Source organism: Bidens hawaiensis, unplaced genomic scaffold (genome assembly GCF_021521415.1).
Source record: "Bidens hawaiensis isolate Kalapana, Puna unplaced genomic scaffold, B.hawaiensis_p1.1 tig00057508_1, whole genome shotgun sequence".
In the NCBI taxonomy this organism is placed as follows: domain Eukaryota; kingdom Viridiplantae; phylum Streptophyta; class Magnoliopsida; order Asterales; family Asteraceae; genus Bidens; species Bidens hawaiensis.
Genome location: NW_027500368.1, coordinates 42,346 through 61,120, shown reverse-complemented (window position 1 = coordinate 61,120; position 18,775 = coordinate 42,346). Strand labels below are relative to the sequence as shown.

The 18,775-nt window shown below is 43.7% G+C and overlaps 1 pseudogene; it reads right to left on the bottom strand.

Annotated features, from left to right (window-relative positions):
• Window positions 1–4,081: 4,081 nt before the first annotated feature.
• LOC143601898 (serine acetyltransferase 1, chloroplastic pseudogene) overlaps window positions 4,082–18,775 on the bottom strand; it is a 38,502-nt pseudogene continuing 23,808 nt past the window's right edge.

Genomic DNA, 18,775 nt, shown 5'->3' with positions numbered 1-18,775 from the left:
CACTCAATCTAGATTGCCAACGACACCAAGAACATATGGCTAAAAGCTAGATGGAAACAATATGGACAAGCTACAAACAATCACACAAGCACAAGATCATGCTAACATAGCATTTAGATAATCAATCCAAGTTCAAGAACAAGAAACAAAAGTGTTTTGCAAATAACCTTACATCCCGAGAGAAATACCGAAGTAACTAGCCACTCATGGTTCGGGAGATCATCTTTGCATCAAGTAACTTGTTTCTCACAATCCAAGACATAAAACAAATCAATACAAGATCCAAAATAATGTTTTTGTTCTCCAAAATCGCCTCTAGGCCGGCCAAGGTGAAAAGGTAGTCCAAAAGACACTCTCAAACGGCCTATTAAAAGACATGCAACTTTGTCTCCGCCCAGGACCGTGGGACACGGTGTAGACCGTGGGCCACGGTCGCCTCCACGGTTTCTTTCTTCTCCACGGTACGGTGAACAGAGTTTTTGCACCAGGTGGACCGTGGCCCACGGTTCAGACCGTGGGCCACGGTGGAGCTCATTTCCGCGACTTGATTTCTTCGTATCTCTCGCATTCCAGCTCTGTTTCCTTCACCGTTTTCGCCCGTGTTCTCGTAGCACAGCTCTCTAGCTCCTTATACCTGCAAACACACGAGCAACCGCAGTCAACTAATTCCATGGAATTAACTTAATCCCGTATGCGTAGTTATATCTTTTATAACACTTAGTTGCTTTCCTACGGGTCGCCCGTCACTCGTTATCTATGTGATTCGAGTGAAAAGATAATTTTTATATTTATTGTTATGCTAGTTGTTGTAATTCATTTTTATCACAAGGAATTGTCATTTTAATATTATATATATTCAAAAACCGTGATTACTTGCTCAACTTTATGTTGACAAACTATGTATTTTCACGCATGGCGCAAGTAGCTATATTGGATGAAGAAAACGAGTTAAAGAATAGTTGGACTTTAGGTTGCATGATGGATAAAGACATTTAGATGAAATTAATTATTTTTCAATTGTAATTTTTATTTCTTTTGAGACAATGTTGTGTTTTGCGTACTTGATATATGAAATGAATAATTTAGATATTGACACGTGTATTATACTTTAGTGTCTTTTGAGTTATGATACAATTATGTCGCGCCCCGACATATTCCGCCTTAGGTTGGGGTGTGACACAATGGAGATGACAGGCGCTGCCGGAGATGAAGGTTGCCGGAGGAGGAACGGCCGGAGATGACAGGCGTTGCCGAACGTGGAGGTCGCCGGAGGTGAGCGGCTGCAGAAGGTGGAGATGGAGGGGCAGGAGATAGGATGGATGAAAGGGGGCTAGGGTTTTGAGAGAGTTTTTTTAGACATGATGTAAAATAGACCTGATAGAAAATAATAAAATGAGAAGATGTTAGAAGACTTGAGAAGTGGGTGGTCCATGTCTTCTAGGATAAGATGGTGCGCAGACAATGTTTTACTGAAATATCTTTTAAAAAACAAACAGTCTGCAAACCTAAACGTCTGCGCGTGGTCTGCGCGGCGCAGACAAAAGAGATCAGGAAGATCTTTTGTGAAAAAACAAACAGCCCCTAAATGTAAAAGAAATATTATAACCCCGGTTGTAAAGTTCTCATTCTACCCCACTATTAACAGGACGTCAGTCATGTCGTGTTGATAGATTGTGTCTTGGAACCCGAGCATTACTCATATATTAATATGTGTCAAAGATATTAATTTTAACCTAACACACTTAAAACGAGTCAACCGGATACAACTCTTTTAACTCATTTCCAAGGTCGGCCTCAAACAAGGGTGAGCTAGACTACCTGATAGCAATATCACCGGTAACGGGTAGGAATTTGCTTCGAATATAAAATGGATAGATCAACGGCTCATTTCGGATACAGATACACCACCGAACCAAACTAAAGGGCGTCTAACATGCGTTTAGGATACAGAAATAACCACCTAAACTTGTAATTAGATACCAAAGGTCACCATTCAAGTTTCCACACTTGAACTAGCATTGGTGAATTAATTTCAACTCAAAAATCCATTGGTGAATTAATTTCAACTCAAAAATCCATTGAGAGAAAATCAACACAACTATTTTATCAAACCTCAAAAAAACTGTGATGTCCTACTGATAAGTGGAATACATATAGGAATAAGAAAACAAAAACACTAACGCACGTTCTAACTGAAGGAAATAAAACTAACTTGGTACTATCCTAATTGCTAGTTGTATACTGAAACTAGACACATGTGAAAACAAAAAAAACTGCATAATAAACCATGTTGTCCAACGTGGGGATTACTCTTGCATGCTATCTTCACGTGATGTTACATGGATCCGCCCGGGTCAAATGGACCCAAATGTTTCCCGTTGCACCGACCCATTTCCGGTCCAACTTATCCGGTTGGTCATCCGATATACAACACTACCGGTCTGGACACTTTTTTCTGGGGACTCTAAGGATCATGAGAAAACTATTCGTTAAAAATAAAACTTGAAAACTAATAAAGAACTCGTGAAAACTCATCCCAAACATGATTTTTTTTTTAAATTCTCATTTCTTTTATTAAAGGTTACGTTTCTTTAAAAAAAAGTCGATCACGATATATGACATATTATATGTAATATTATAGTATTAGTGTATTACATACATGAAATAAAACTATTATATACATATAATACAATAATATTACATATATATATATATAACACAACGATATTACATATATATGTAAGATCATGATCGACATTTTTTTTATATTTTTTTAAATTTTGATAAAGAATAATAATATATAAGAATGATGATAACTATATGTTTAATTTAAGTTTTCGCAAGTTTTTTATTAGCTCTCGAGTATTCTCTTGAACCTTCCTCTATACATATATTAAAAAAAGTAAAACCGAAAAACTTATTAAGCCCTCTATATATAACATTAAAACCTCAAAACTTATATTATGATTTTGCTATGTTTATTGCTATAACACTAATCGTCGTTTAAAGAAACTAGTTTATATAATTCGTTTTTTTTTTCAGGCTCATATAGGGCACTTGAATCCTCAGCCTCAACTCTACACATTTCCATAAACGATTCAAACAGCTGACAAATTGTAAACAGTTATAACCAAGTCATAAGCATGTTCGTTTTAGTTGATTGTAATTAATGGGTTGGCGGGGCATGTTTAATCAATCAAGATAAACAGGTCAATTTGAGCATAGCCAATACTATTTATGCAGGTTAAACCGTACAAAACACACGATTACCAACATATTTGACATGACAAACCAAAGTCTAATTATATGTATGGTGTGTTGATGTCATAAAAAATTACGATTAAAAAAGGTGTATTGGTTTTTAATAATCTCAATTATCATCTTTTGGTTGTTGCCGGTCTCAACTAATGAATTGGTGGATAACGATCCCACATTTTATCATATTTGTTCCTAACGGTCAGCGACTAACAGAATGCTGACGTCGTTAGTTGCAGGTCGCCGGAAAAACATTTTTGGCCGGAAAACTCATATTTTTTCAGAAAACTCAACTTTTCGCCTCAAAAATCTTTGTAGCATTAGATCAGACCTTTAGGAATCTTTTTTCTAGTAAAATCTCCAATTATTGAGGTCGTTAGAACCCTAGAAACATTGTCGAAATCGGTTGGTGGTGCTTGGTTGGTGGTGAGTCAGTTGGTGGTGGTGGTGTTCATGTTAGGTTTCCTGGCAAAACTCGTGACTTTTCTGGTCAAAAGCATTGTTCCGGCGACCTGCAACTAACACTGTTAGCATCTGCTAGTCGCTAATCGTTGTGAACAAATATGATAAAAAGTGAGATCATTATCAGCCAATTTATTAGTTGAAACCATCAATGACAAAAAAATGATAATTTAGATTAATAAAAATCAATACTAACCCAAAATTAGATAGAATGAAAACAACTTGCACACTCAAAAGACAAACCTACCATGGATTACATAAAAGCTAATCTTACTAAAAGAACAATCAAAACAAAGACACTAAACCATAACCCCCTAAACCTTAAAACGTCTCTCACTAAATTGAAACATACCATATAAACCATAAATGGTTCTAAACAACATAATCATAAAACTCAATATCCGATGTATGATCCATAGTTTGACTAGGAATCTTGTCATGTTTAACCGGATTAACTTTCCCACCAAGCAATCTAGCCGGGTTCCCAACCGCGGTAGTTCTTGCTGGCACATCCTTCACGACCGACCCCGCCCCAATCTTCGCCCCTTCACCAATCCTAACATTCCCCAAAACACAAGTCCCCGCGCCTATCAAAACCCCATCACCCACCTTCGGGTGGCGGTCCCCACCACTCTTTCCCGTGCCACCCAATGTCACATTATGCAAAATAGACACATTGTCCCCAATAACCGCGGTCTCTCCAATCACAACTCCTGTTGCATGATCAAGCAACAACCCGCTTCCGATTTTCGCTGCTGGATGAATATCCAGAGCGAAAACCTCGGAAACGCGGTTTTGGATCAAAACGGCCAAGATTCTTCGGTCTTGTCGCCATAGTTTGTGGGCCACCCTATAAGCCTGACAAGCTAGAAACCCCTTGAAGTGTAGGAAACAGTGAACATAACTAATACAAGCTGGGTTTCTTTCTTTAACAGCTTTTAGATCTTCTTTAACAGCTTTAATGATTTCTTGATCGCCTGTGAGCAAGCCCATGAAAAGGTCATGTAGGGTGGCACTTGGGAGGCTTGAATTGCATAGCTTTGTGGACAGAATATGAGAGAGAGCACTCTCAATGGTGTTATGAGATAATATTGAGGTGAAATAGTAGTTTGATAATATGGGTTCTTGATCAAGATTAGATCTTTGAAGAAACACCAGGTGACCTCGGCAGATTACGGATAATCTTAGGGTTAAGTAGATGTTTCCCACGAGGGTTAGGTCCGGCAAAGATGGTTATTCTTCCGATGACCTGCAAAACAGACACCGTGAGCTCGTCACTGAGAAGGGGGGGTTCCTCCTTGTGACCACCCTCCGGCGTGAGAATCAGACTAGATTGCTCTGAATATAAGTGTATATTAAGAGAAATAGCTAGATAAGATAATATCAGATGATATAAGATCATATAAGATAATCTGAGATGATGATACCGTTCCAAGGTGTTGGAGTATTTATAGCCGAAGGTAGGTTTCCAAGCAGGTACGGCCAGCTGTATAATATTCCTTTTCCACCAACTACAGGCTACGCACATGCCACGATGGGAGTTGGTGGGTAGGCAGCGGCTGATAGTGACATTTTGTACTAGAGCGTGCTCCTCCTCGTACTGTTGTCGGTGAGCTGTCACCCTGTGATTGGTTCATGGGCTGCTTTGGTCAGATCTTGTCTATTTTGTCCATACCTTGGCAGGTATGGTACAAAAAATCTTCCAGAAGCATACGGACTGGCTCTTTTGGGCGGGAATATTCCCGCCTTGCTCATTCCTTCTTCAGGTGACATTGCTGAAGTATTAAGAGTTAGTGCCTTGTGCGTGTAGCCTTACTATTAGTGCGGGTAGCCTTCCCTAATGGCTTGTATCCGCAGCTGCGGGAACAGGCGGGGTACTTTACCATTGGGAGGCTTTTCCTGCGGGAACAGCTAGCGTACTATGTGTTGGTGCATGATGTCAGTAGTTCAGTGTCGAGTGTCTGTAATCGTGTTAGTTAGATTTGAGTTTTGTATGTAAGCGAAGTTGCTAACAAGTTCGCTGATATGGGCGAACTTGTTAGACAAGCGAAGTTAGGGACAACTTCGCCTGAACATGCCAGGCGAAGTTGTCGTGTCTATATAAGCTATTTTGTATACGGCTTATTCAATCATAAGAAAGAGTTTAGTTCATTCGTGTATTCGAGTCAGAGAGTTTTGTATTCAGTGATCATCGCATCACGTGTTTACGGTTGGAATACAACGTGTGTTTGATTATCGTATCGTGTGTTAGCTCGTATTGTTTTCTATTCTCGTAACGTCTTACGTAGGGATTCCGCACCTACGTAGAACGCGATATCTCGTGTAGATCCGGCTGGGAACCTACACTATGCGTAAGGTCTTCATCTCTCTGAGCATGGTGGGTCCTGCGGATCCAGTTGGTCTTTGCGCAGACGTCCCTCTTCAAGGTGAGTCTTGCGGGTCCAACTGGGCTCTGCTGGGACCTACCTCTTCAAGTCCCCCCAGTCCATTGTTCTTCTCATGAATTGTTAATAAGTGAGGTGAACTTTTGGACCTAAGCAAGGGGTTTTGAAAAGGGTTTTTAGTTTTAAGGTTTTCCGTGGGGATTCTTCCCGCGGTTTTCCTAATGTCACTCGCAGAAATTCCCGACTTTTCTGCCTGATCTTTGGTTATGATGCGGGTAGGTGTTTAACCCCTTCGCACGTCGGGAGCTTTGAGTTTCACTTGCATAGATTCTTCACGAGGTTTTGGTAGTTTTGGACATAGTGATCAGTTATGTTAAACCACCAATTCCGCCTTGAAGTTTCAAACAAGCTAGTTCTCAACGTTCCCGCTATGCGGAGGTGTTATTTCCCTTTCCGCAAGCACGGTCCATAAGATCCTTCTTGGCTTCAATTCCCTGCAAGTGCTAAGTATGTGAAGGGTTTCGCCTTGACACTGTACCCGCACTTGTCTTACGGTTTCTTGTTTCCCAAGGTATCTTGTTAGCTTTGATTCCCTGCAAGTGCTAAGTATGTGAAGGGTTTCGCCTTGACACTGTACCCGCACTCGTCTTATGGTTTCTCGCTTTCCAAGGTAAGGGGGTATATTCCCTCTTATTTTTGAATCTTTGAATCTTTTTGAATCTAAAGATGTGTTGCTTGCCAACCTTACTAAAAACGAAGCCGAACGCGCCCGTGATGAAGCTCAAGCTGCCCTCCAGGAGGCTCTGGTCAATCGGGAGTGGCTTATACGAGAAGCGTTGTCGCAGGTATGCGTGGCTTAATTATATCTTTACGCTTTTCTTTATACTTAGAAAAGTTTTTGATACATTTTTTTTTGTAGGTTGTGCATCGGATCTTCACGAACACATCATATGACGATGCTATGAGCGCAGCCCTCAACGCTTCTCATGAGGATGGAGAAAAGGCTGGTTTCCTGCTTGGTCTGGGGTTTGTTGAGCAAGGCATCCCGCCTTCCAACTTCCCTCTTTATGACGTGGACACTGAAGCTGCTTACGACCAGGCAGTGAACTAGTATGCTGCCTTCCCGCATCCGGTGGTGGAGAAGGTGAACGAGATTGCTGCTGCTGATGATGGGCTAACTATTCTCAAGGCTTTCCTTGAACCGCCACAGCCAACTGATGGTGCGGGTTCAAGTGGGTTTGGGGGGAGTGGTCTTGAAGTTTGAACCTTGAGATCCCTTCCCACTATTAGGATAGATTTATATTTCTGTAGGCGGGTAGGTACCTGGCCATTCTTGTAATGTTTGAATTTTTTATGAAATATAAATGTTTGTGCGGGTAGGACCATCACTTTAACTTAATGACTTGCTTTATAAACGTTATATGACTTGCTCATGCATATTATAGTTTAATTTGGCACTTGTTTTGCCTCATAAACAATATATGATTCGCTCATGCATACTTTAGTTTAACTTAGCAATTTTCCAAGTGTTTTGAATAAGTTAACCTTTCGACGCGTGGTTGTCAGTAGGTTAATGTTCAGTTTCCTCTATCATGATTGTGCGGGTAGGACCGTAAGCGAAGATCTTGTTAGCGCCGCTTTCATCCAGGGCGCCGAATACCCAGAGCTTATCCGCACTTTGACGGGTAAAGACGGCATGCCATCCAGATGGGATGCCATCATGACGGCGGCCAAGCGCTTTGCCGAAACGGAGAAGCAACTGGGTAGAGATCTTCCCCAGAGCACAAACCTCTACACTCAGAAAACAAGAGAAAACAACGTCCTTACCGCCCGACAAAACAAAAAAAGAAAGCTTGGTATTTGGCAGTCAATGGTAAACTTTGACACCTCATCCGGCTCGCACCCTCGGTTAGGCGGAAGGGATAACATGCAGTCGTCGAACCGGAACTCCAGATGGACGCCACTCACCAAAAGCGTCACCGAGATATTTGCCACCGAAAGGCTCCCATGGCCAGAGGCTCCAATAATCCGACAGCGTCTAAACGCTGATCAAAGCAAATCCTGTGACTTCCACAGGACAAAAGGCCACACCACGGAGGAATGCGTATCCTTGAAGGACGTCGTCGAAGCATTTGTCAGAGATGGGAAACTAACTCACCTCGTGGCGTAATGGATGCTAAGCAGGCTAATGCGTGTAGAACCCCAGTTGGGGAAAACACGGATGAAATTGCAGCTTCAATGTTGGAGACTACATACTGCGTAAACAACGAGATTCCGAACCAGGCGCATACCGGCTCGAAAGGCTCGATGACACCCCCATCCCAAGAACTTGGAAGGGAGCTCAATTACACAGGTTACATGTAGATCAATTCCAAACTTATAAAGAAAAGGCCTAGAGCCACTTCTAATGGAAATGATTCTCCTTATCACATTGACGCTGATGGTCTTACATTTCTACTTATGATCTGACCACACTGACAGGCCGGTATTCACCGCATAAATAAGTGGGGAAGTAAGTCGTTGTGTGTGGAAGGCGGCAAACCCCGCATAAACACAAAAAACGGTAAAAATTTCTAAGGAAAAGGTGAGGAAAACCTTCACGCAGGTCAGTTATAGGTGAAGTTTGGTCATCCCACTAAATGAAAGTGACGGTCCTACCCGCACAATCATGATAGAGGAAACTGAACATTAACCTGTTGACAACCACGCGTCGAAAGGTTAACTTATTCAAAACACTTGGAAAATTGCTAAGTTAAACTAAAGTATGCATGAGCGAATCATATATTGTTTATGAGGCAAAACAAGTGCCAAATTAAACTATAATATGCATGAGCAAGTCATATAACGTTTATAAAGCAAGTCATTAAGTTAAAGTGACGGTCCTACCCGCACAAACATTTATATTTCATAAAAAATTCAAACATTACAAGAATGGCCAGGTACCTACCCGCCTACAGAAATATAAATCTATCCTAATGGTGGGAAGGGATCTCAAGGTTCAAACTTCAAGACCACTCCCCCCAAACCCACTTGAACCCGCACCATCAGTTGGCTGTGGCGGTTCAAGGAAAGCCTTGAGAATAGTTAGCCCATCATCAGCAGCAGCAATCTCGTTCACCTTCTCCACCACCGGATGCGGGAAGGCAGCATACTGGTTCACTGCCTGGTCGTAAGCAGCTTCAGTGTCCACGTCATAAAGAGGGAAGTTGGAAGGCGGGATGCCTTGCTCAACAAACCCCAGACCAAGCAGGAAACCAGCCTTTTCTCCATCCTCATGAGAAGCGTTGAGGGCTGCGCTCATAGCATCGTCATATGATGTGTTCGTGAAGATCCGATGCACAACCTACAAAAAAAAATGTATCAAAAACTTTTCTAAGTATAAAGAAAAGCGTAAAGATATTATGAAGCTACGCATACCTGCGACAACGCTTCTCGTATAAGCCACTCCCGATTGACCAGAGCCTCCTGGAGGGCAGCTTGAGCTTCATCACGGGCGCGTTCGGCTTCGTTTTTAGTAAGGTTGGCAAGCCACACATCTTTAGATTCAAAAAGATTCAAAGATTCAAAAATAAGAGGGAATATACCCCCTTACCTTGGAAAGCGAGAAACCATAAGACGAGTGCGGGTACAGTGTCAAGGCGAAACCCTTCACATACTTAGCACTTGCAGGGAATCAAAGCTAACAAGATACCTTGGGAAACAAGAAACCGTAAGACAAGTGCGGGTACAGTGTCAAGGCGAAACCCTTCACATACTTAGCACTTGCAGGGAATTGAAGCCAAGAAGGATCTTATGGACCGTGCTTGCGGAAAGGGAAATAACACCTCCGCATAGCGGGAACGTTGAGAACTAGCTTGTTTGAAACTTCAAGGCGGAATTGGTGGTTTAACATAACTGATCACTATGTCCAAAACTACCAAAACCTCGTGAAGAATCTATGCAAGTGAAACTCAACGCTCCCGACGTACGAAGGGGTTAAACACCTACCCGCATCATAACCAAAGATCAGGCAGAAAAGTCGGGAATTTCTGCGAGTGACATTAGGAAAACCGCGGGAAGAATCCCCACGGAAAACCTTAAAACTAAAAACCCTTTTCAAAACCCCTTGCTTAGGTCCAAAAGTTCACCTCACTTATTAACAATTCATGAGAAGAACAATGGACTGGGGGGACTTGAAGAGGTAGGTCCCAGCAGAGCCCAGTTGGACCCGCAAGACTCACCTTGAAGAGGGACGTCTGCGCAAAGACCAACTGGATCCGCAGGACCCACCATGCTCAGAGAGATGAAGACCTTACGCATAGTACGCTAGCTGTTCCCGCAGGAAAAGCCTCCCAATGGTAAAGTATCCAGCCTGTTCCCGCAGCTGCGGATACAAGCCATCAGGGAAGGCTACCCGCACTAATAGTAAGGCTACACGCACAAGGCACTAACTCTTAATACTTCAGCAATGTCACCTGAAGAAGGAATGAGCAAGGCGGGAATATTCCCGCCCAAAAGAGCCAGTCCGTATGCTTCTGGAAGATCTTTTGTACCATACCTGCCAAGGTATGGACAAAATAGACAAGATCTGACCAAAGCAGCCCATGAACCAATCACAGGGTGACAGCTCACCGACAACAGTACAAAGAGGAGCACGCTCTAGTACAAAATGTCACTATCAGCCGCTGCCTACCCACCAACTCCCATCGTGGCATGTGCGTAGCCTGTAGTTGGTGGAAAAGGAATATTATACAGCTGGCCGTACCTGCTTGGAAACCTACCTTCGGCTATAAATACTCCAACACCTTGGAACGGTATCATCATCTCAGATTATCTTATATGATCTTATATCATCTGATATTATCTTATCTAGCTATTTCTCTTAATATACACTTATATTCAGAGCAATCTAGTCTGATTCTCACGCCGGAGGGTGGTCACAAGGAGGAACCCCCCCTTCTCAGTGACGAGCTCACGGTGTCTGTTTTGCAGGTCATCGGAAGAATAACCATCTTTGCCGGACCTAACCCTCGTGGGAAACATCTACTTAACCCTAAGATTATCAGTAATCTGCCGGGGTCACCTGGTGTTTCTTCATTGGCGCCATCCGTGCATAAAAGCTAGAACTAATTTTCTCAGTTTTTTCAAAACCTCTGGAAAGATGGTTAAGGTTACTCCGATGCCAAGGCCAACGAGTGACCAAGAAACTCCGGTAACCACAACCCCAGCTACTGGGGGGAACACCGGCGAGTACACAATTTTTACGAACACTACCCCGGTTACCCAAGCCGGGGCAAGTGCAGTAAACAATCCTTCACTGGGATTCACCGATACCCAGTTGGAGAGACAACAGACGAGGCTCCCTAGCCAAACACTTGACCAAGTTAAAGCGTGGGCGGAAGCACGTCAGAAGGAATTCCAAGCTGAGTTGGATGAACGCTTACGTTCACTCCAACAGGCTGATGAATTCGGAAGCACTCGACAACAGCTCAACATGAGCAATGAGTGCGAGTACTTGGACGATGATTGGGAGGAGTCCGACAGTGACGCAAACCCTCGTCATAGGGCGAAAGGGAAGCGCAAGGAAACGGACTTCCAACCGAGAATGAATTTTGGAGAAACCTTCAAACCAAGGAACGCGGGGGGAAACCCACGTGACTTCTCCAAAACCTTTAGACCAACTGTTGCAAATGCGGGAATGTCCAAGTTTGCAAGGGACATTGCGGAAGCAATCGCCCCGAAGAGTGCCAAACAGATGTCTAACATCGGCACTTATGATGGTATATCCGACCCAGACGATCACTTGAACAGATTCATAGCGGGGGCAACCGTCAGCAACTGGACGGAACCCACGTGGTGTTATATGTTCCAGATGACACTAGTTGGAGCGGCCAGGGCGTGGTTTGATCGTTTACCGGTCCACCACATCTATGATTGGGCGGACTTCCAACACAAGTTCAGCCAGCACTTCAGTCAACAGACGAAATATACTGAAGAGCAGTGGACGATCCTCAACTGCGTTAGAGAGGAGGATGAATCATTACTAGACTTCATCACTCGCTTCAACTCGAAAAAGCTGAGTCTGGGCACCATAAGCGAAGATCTTGTTCGCGCCGCTTTCATCCAGGGCGCCGAATACCCAGAGCTTATCCGCACGTTGACGGGTAAAGACGGCATGCCATCCACATGGGATGCCATCATGACGGCGGCCAAGCGCTTTGCCGAAACGGAGAAGCAACTGGGTAGAGATCTTCCCCAGAGCACAAACCTCTACACTCAGAAAACAAGAGAAAACAACGTCCTTACCGCCCGACAAAACAAAAAGAGAAAGCTTGGTATTTGGCAGTCAAGGGTAAACTTTGACACCTCATCCGGCTCGCACCCTCGGTTAGGCGGAAGGGATAACATGCAGTCGTCGAACCGGAACTCCAGATGGACGCCACTCACCAAAAGCGTCACCGAGATATTTGCCACCGAAAGGCTCCCATGGCCAGAGGCTCCAATAATCCGACAGCGTCTAAACGCTGATCAAAGCAAATCCTGTGACTTCCACAGGACAAAAGGCTACACCACGGAGGAATGCGTATCCTTGAAGGACGTCGTCGAAGCATTTATCAGAGATGGGAAACTCACTCACCTCGTGGCGTAATGGACGCTAAGCAGGCTAATGCGTGTAGAACCCCAGTTGGGGAAAACACGGATGAAATTGCAGCTTCAATGTTGGAGACTACATACTGCGTAAACAACGAGATTCCGAACCAGGCGCATACCGGCTCGAAAGGCTCGATGACACCCCCATCCCAAGAACTTGGAAGGGAGCTCAATTACACAGGTTACATGTAGATCAATTCCAAACTTATAAAGAAAAGGCCTAGAGCCACTTCTAATGGAAATGATTCTCCTTATCACATTGACGCTGATGGTCTTACATTTCTACTTATGATCTGACCACACTGACATGCCGGTATTCACCGCATAAATAAGTGGGGAAGTAAGTCGTTGCGTGTGGAAGGCTGCAAAACCCGCATAAACACAAAAAACGGTAAAAATTTCTAAGGAGAAGGTGAGGAAAACCTTCACGCAGGTCAGTTATAGGTGAAGTTTGGTCATCCCACTAAATGAAAGTGACGGTCCTACCCGCACAATCATGATAGAGGAAACTGAACATTAACCTGTTGACAACCACGCGTCGAAAGGTTAACTTATTCAAAACACTTGGAAAATTGCTAAGTTAAACTAATGTATGCATGAGCGAATCATATATTGTTTATGAGGCAAAACAAGTGCCAAATTAAACTATAATATGCATGAGCAAGTCATATAACGTTTATAAAGCAAGTCATTAAGTTAAAGTGACGGTCCTACCCGCACAAACATTTATATTTCATAAAAAATTCAAACATTACAAGAATGGCCAGGTACCTACCCGCCTACAGAAATATAAATCTATCCTAATGGTGGGAAGGGATCTCAAGGTTCAAACTTCAAGACCACTCCCCCCAAACCCACTTGAACCCGCACCATCAGTTGGCTGTGGCGGTTCATGGAAAGCCTTGAGAATAGTTAGCCCATCATCAGCAGCAGCAATCTCGTTCACCTTCTCCACCACCGGATGCGGGAAGGCAGCATACTGGTTCACTGCCTGGTCGTAAGCAGCTTCAGTGTCCACGTCATAAAGAGGGAAGTTGGAAGGCGGGATGCCTTGCTCAACAAACCCCAGACCAAGCAGGAAACCAGCCTTTTCCCCATCCTCATGAGAAGCGTTGAGGGCTGCGCTCATAGCATCGTCATATGATGTGTTCGTGAAGATCCGATGCACAACCTACAAAAAAAAAATGTATCAAAAACTTTTCTAAGTATAAAGAAAAGCGTAAAGATATTATGAAGCTACGCATACCTGCGACAACGCTTCTCGTAGAAGCCACTCCCGATTGACCAGAGCCTCCTGGAGGGCAGCTTGAGCTTTATCACGGGCGCGTTCGGCTTCGTTTTTAGTAAGGTTGGCAAGCAACACATCTTTAGATTCAAAAAGATTCAAAGATTCAAAAATAAGAGGGAATATACCCCCTTACCTTGGAAAGCGAGAAACCATAAGACGAGTGCGGGTACAGTGTCAAGGCGAAACCCTTCACATACTTAGCACTTGCAGGGAATCAAAGCTAACAAGATACCTTGGGAAACAAGAAACCGTAAGACAAGTGCGGGTACAGTGTCAAGGCGAAACCCTTCACATACTTAGCACTTGCAGGGAATTGAAGCCAAGAAGGATCTTATGGACCGTGCTTGCGGAAAGGGAAATAACACCTCCGCATAGCGGGAACGTTGAGAACTAGCTTGTTTGAAACTTCAATGCGGAATTGGTGGTTTAACATAACTGATCACTATGTCCAAAACTACCAAAACCTCGTGAAGAATCTATGCAAGTGAAACTCAACGCTCCCGACGTGCGAAGGGGTTAAACACCTACCCGCATCATAACCAAAGATCAGGCCGAAAAGTCGGGAATTTCTGCGAGTGACATTAGGAAAACCGCGGGAAGAATCCCCACGGAAAACCTTAAAACTAAAAACCCTTTTCAAAACCCCTTGCTTAGGTCTAAAAGTTCACCTCACTTATTAACAATTCATGAGAAGAACAATGGACTGGGGGGACTTGAAGAGGTAGGTCCCAGCAGAGCCCAGTTGGACCCGCAAGACTCACCTTGAAGAGGGACGTCTGCGCAAAGACCAACTGGATCCGCAGGACCCACCATGCTCAGAGAGATGAAGACCTTACGCATAGTGTAGGTTCCCAGCCGGATCTACACGAGATATCGCGTTCTACGTAGGTGCGGAATCCCTACGTAAGACGTTACGAGTATAGAAAACAATACGAGCTAACACACGATACGATAATCAAACACACGTTGTATTCCAACCGTAAACACGTGATGCGATGATCACTGAATACAAAACTCTCTGACTCGAATACACGAATGAACTAAACTCTTTCTTATGATTGAATAAGCCGTATACAAAATAGCTTATATAGACACGACAACTTCGCCTGGCATGTTCAGGCGAAGTTGTCCCTAACTTCGCTTGTCTAACAAGTTCGCCCATATCAGCGAACTTGTTAGCAACTTCGCTTACATACAAAACTCAAATCTAACTAACATGATTACAGACACTCGACACTGAACTACTGACATCATGCACCAACAGACTCCCCCTTGGCAGTAGCTTCATCCCGTTAGCTTCAAACACGTGTCTAGTAATCTTCAATCTTCTATCTTCAAGCATGCACTCCTTCTCGAACACAAACCGAGACAACTCTTTGATATTTCCTCGCTTCGTCTTTCCAAGCAGGAATATAAAATATCTTCTTATCATTCAACACCTGCAAATCAGCTTGCGATAAGTTTACCAAGTGCATCGGATCGTACACTCTAAGCAGCTCTTGTTCATCTTCGTCTTCCATCACTGCCTCAGCTGTTTCACAATCAACGAACCACCACTTTAGATCTTTGAGCACATCCTTGGCCATCTGTTTCATCGGTACTTCTTTCAAACACCGGATCGGTTTATACTTCATAATCATCCAAGGTTTTCCGTCTGCTCTCAAACCTCTATCCTTGTCTTCAACAAGTTTTCCCTTTTGTGGTTTCAACAGCTCAAATTTCTTCTCTTTTATACTCTCTTTCCACACAATCTTCCCAATGACTCTAGCCATATTATCGTCACTTCTGTTTATCAATCCCAATCTGGCTAAGTCTTTCACTTCACATTCTGGCAGTGTATTCAACGATCTCAACATCCTTCTAAAGTACTGAACACCGTCATACCTTTTAATCACGAAGAGCCTCAACTGCTCATCATATATCCAGCAAATAATTCCTTTCTTCGCTTCAGCATAGCCTTTAATGTTGTAACTCTTCTTAAACATTTTAGGAACCGCTGGTTTCTTCGTTTTGACGAACCACTGAGCATAGCCTTCCTTCCATCTAGGCTGCTCTTCCCATTCAGATTCATCACTTGTCATCTCTTTACTCATATCTGCTTTCTCAACATCTGGAATGTCATGCTCAATATTTTCCTCAACTATCTCTCCCTCTTCAATCTCATTATCAATCACAATCTCTTCTCCAATCTTCTCTATCACATCACTCGGTAGTACATCATCATCACCAACCAAACCATCATCCATCTCCTCTACGTCCACTACCACCACATCATCACCACCAGCTGCAGTTGTCGACTCCCCCTGAGTTGTGGAAGTTTCAAGAGCTTGATCAGTTCTTGGCAACTCACCACCTGCATCTTTCGATGCATTGGGATCATCGTCTCTATCATTTCGTCTCTTGGTCCTCAACTCATCGCCTTTACAGCTCGTCTCCCCCTGAGATGCCAAGAACTCCTTGAAAGCATCTATGATTTTTTCATGTGCTACCAGCAGGGACGACTGCATCTGATTCTCTGCAACTAGGCGCTGAATAGGCTGGGTCTGGATAAGATTAATCCTTGACTGCTCTGCCACGACCCGTTCAAGTGCTGCTATTCGTTCAGAGTCTGATAGGGTTGCATCGAAATCGAACCTCATATATGATATATCTTAAGTGTACTGAGGAGGGATTTCCGATGTCCCCGGGACCTCAGAAGTAGAAATAGACGTAACCGCAGGTGGTATCGTCACCGATAACCCTGCAGTGGCCACAACAGTCGACTCGATAAATTGTGCCACGACCTCCGATGGAGTAACAGTCGGAGGCGGCAACGAAACGATCTCAGGAGCCGAAAGTTGGAAAGTAGTGGGTGGGAGGCCAAATGTAGATGAGGTAGCCACCACGGGAACAACCGTAGCGCTTGTCCTTGTAACCTGTAGTGATGAGGGAACCATTGTCATACCGGATAGTGCTGGTGGAGTGAAACGTACCACCCTAGAGCTCTCACCGGCTCCCGATCCTGCACCTATCCGTTCCCTTCTTGACCTCCGGATCAACTGTTGTACCTCTTCTTCATAATCTGACTCGCTGTCATCATCTGTTCTCTTTCTTTTCCCATGTAGTCTTTCTCGAGTTACCATAATCCTTCTTGCCTCTGCCACTTCATCATCAGAATCAGAACCAGCCACCGTAGCAGCTGTCCTAGTAACATTCACACCCGAAGCACGTTCTACCGGGACCTGTACGTTCTCCTCTGGATCCACCCGATCCATATCAAAGAAGCCTTGACCACCAAATTCTGCGTCAAGGTCAACGGTCTCCTCCGGTGACACAACAGGAGCAGCAGGTATAGCTTGAGGTGCTCCTGCCTGTTGTGGTGCCGGGTCCCTAAACTCGTCCCCACGAGCAGGCACATACCCCGGGTTGATCAAGTACCCAAAGAGTGGAGTATGCCGAGGACGGAGCTCAGGTTTGCTCCTCGCACTGGAGGATCTACATTGGGCGAAGATCCGTTTATTCACACTCTCAACGTATTGGATCGGACGGCGCTGAGGAAGCGTTGGAGCAACATGATTCAAGATCATTTGAAGAAATCTTGGATACATGATAAATCGCTCACGCGCCATCGCTCTTCTTTGACGATCAATCTCATAAAAGACCATCTGACTAAAGCTGTATCGTTTGTTGTAAGTCAGAGCAGTCATCGCTGACTGCATGGTCACGCCCATGCCATCAGTGCCCGCCTTTCTCCCTGACATGCATACTATCATAACATGCATGAGAAAGCGCCACTGGTCAAGTAAAAATCCTTTCCCTGCATGGACTACCATGTTTTATAAAAGATCCGAACAGGAATCATACTTATTACGTGACTGTCACACAGATCCGTGTTTAGCTGTATTATGACATAAAGAAACATGTTGTAAGCAGGTAATATACTTAAAATGGTTTTCATCGTTTCTGTGATACGAGTTAGGTTCAATTAAGCTCAAAACTTTAGTGGGCAACAACTCAGAGATTATGATGCCTCCTATCTATTCTCAAAGCGTATTTGGCTTTCGCCGAGTCACCCCGAATTGACCTTGACCCGTAGTGTCTGATTAAGTAGTAATTCGATCTTAGACTCTGCTTCCCGTTCACCTTCTTGCGTCTTGATTGAGAATCATTAACATTATGAACTCTAGAATACATTTTTTTTAATCAAATATATACACAACTTCAAGTAGAAAACAACTGCAAGTCCCGAATCTGGATCACTGCAGTGTCTTGACACGCTTTCTTCACGGGAATCAGAACACTCACGGGCTCGTGTATGACTGGGTAGTCGCTTTTCTGCCTATCATTCGGAAAGATATATATGAAGACATGCACAACTCTTACGGAGTTTCCACGTAAAATCGAGTAGATTTAGTTAGTATCACTTCTACTTTTACGCACCATAAAAAGCTACCATGACATACAATGACTGTTCTAAAGTCTTTTAGGCCTTATAACTTCACTAGTTAAGCACACAAAATCAGTATATCTATCACTTTCCAAGGTTGGATCAATTTTCTGTTAAACATAGTAAAGATACTTCTTACGAAGTAGTAGACTTGAAAAATAATTTCATCTCCCGTAAAGAAAAAATTTAACTTCAATCGCCCCGACCAAATCAAAGTCTTCAGGGAAACGGCTATTCCGAAGATCCAATGGATCAGCTGGACCGACCACATACAAGTATGTGTCCTTCTAACTAAGTATGATCGACTAATTTTCAGCGAAAGAATGAAAA